This window comes from Austrofundulus limnaeus, unplaced genomic scaffold (genome assembly GCF_001266775.1).
Source record: "Austrofundulus limnaeus strain Quisiro unplaced genomic scaffold, Austrofundulus_limnaeus-1.0 Scaffold915, whole genome shotgun sequence".
In the NCBI taxonomy this organism is placed as follows: domain Eukaryota; kingdom Metazoa; phylum Chordata; class Actinopteri; order Cyprinodontiformes; family Rivulidae; genus Austrofundulus; species Austrofundulus limnaeus.
In genome coordinates, this window is record NW_013953317.1 from 94,011 (window position 1) to 95,557 (window position 1,547).

General features: G+C 44.4%; 1 protein-coding gene across 1 annotated transcript in view; it reads left to right on the forward strand.

The window, feature by feature from the left end:
- Positions 1-719: 719 nt before the first annotated feature.
- The window catches only part of LOC106533257 (cathepsin L1), a gene marked incomplete at its 5' end in the record, with an annotated part of 8,202 nt that continues 7,374 nt past the window's right edge, over positions 720-1,547 (forward strand). Inside the window, 1 exon segment of the mRNA XM_014029495.1 lies at positions 720-841.

A 1,547-nucleotide genomic window follows, 5' to 3' on the forward strand; every position in this document is an offset into this window, starting at 1 on the left:
GACGGGTCACAAAAATGTACCAAACTGAAGCCATCAGACTTACTGCTTTATTTTTTTATGTGTTGACTTTAAGACAACAGCTCAGAGCCTCACATGACCCGAGGACTGATGACCTTTGACCCTGACCTGTCAGCAGGTAAAAACAAACACAGCGGTTCTGATCCGGTCCTTATCAGCAGAGCAGAACAGTCGGGTCTTACATCATCGTAAACCTGAACACAAGAACTTTTCAGAACCGAAGGTCCGAGACTCGTCAGGCTGCAGCCACAGCTTCTACAAGTCCTGACTCTGAAACGGGTCAGAACCTGCAGAACCTGCTGTGTTCTGTTCAGAACCAGTTCTTGTCTGATGGTGAATAAATCCTAAACATGTTTGTTCTGGTCCAGCTCTGCAGGAACCACAGATACCTGCTCAGGTGTTTAACCAGGACAAACCTTCATCTTTTTCTTTATCATGTTTCCTGTCTGTGAATTAATTAATTAATTAATTAACTAATTAACTAATTAACTAATTAATGTTTTAACTTCATTAGTTTTCCTCTCCTGACAGATCAGATCAAACAAAAAGTGATAAATATAAAGTTTCTGACTGTTTAGCTGAAACAAACACATTTTTCCTGCTCATGACGCCATTCCTGAGGAAGGGAATAACGTGGTTCCATCATCCCGGTGGGCGGGACTTTGATTTGGAAGTGACCAATCAGAGCGCGGTGTCTGCAGAGAGCTGACCAATCAGAGTGCTCGGTGGGCTGTTCTCCTCCATCTGCTCGGCCTTTATAAAGTGAAGGGTCCTGCGGTGGGAGAAGGTTTTGTTCTGCTTTTTGGGAACAACAAACATCACAGTAAGTTTTTAAAGCTTTAATTTCTTTTTAAATCTTTAATATTTTCTGTCTTCATGTGTGACTTCAGATAAACTCAGGTTGTGTGTGCAGCCCGGTGTTTTAGGCTGAAGTAAACAACAAACCAGGTTTCATTGAAAAAGTGAATAAAATAAAAATAATCTTCTTTATTCTCAGTTTGTGATGTAAAAATCTGCCGTGTTGTTGTGTCTTTGTGTCACTGGGTCACTTTGGGTTTATTCGGCTGTTTGTTTTCTCCGCCTCGTTATAAAAACAACCCGGTTCTGTTCGGGTAATAAAACCCATTAAACCCGCTCCTTCCTGAGCCTCAGAACCTCCAGAACCTTCAGGGTCCTGCAGCAGAACCGCTCCGTTATTTTCCGGGTAAAGTTTTAGTTTTCTTTTCGTTTTCCTGCCTGTTCTGACCCGGTTCTGCTCCGTGGCTTGGCTCCGTGCCGAGCCTGATCCCGTGACTCTGACTGGGCTCAGAACAAAAACAGGATCCGGTATCTGGGACCGGTCCGACCAGGCCGAGGAGGTCCAAACCGCCCAGAACCGAAACCTTCTTGTCCTGGATCAGGGTGGTGGTACCGGGTCGGTTTACCGGACCTGAAGGTTCGGTTAGAGGAGTTCTGAAGGTTCTGATGTTGAAATGTTCTGGATGAGTCAGAAAAGAACTTGTTGTTCTGAGACCTGCTGAGTCATGATG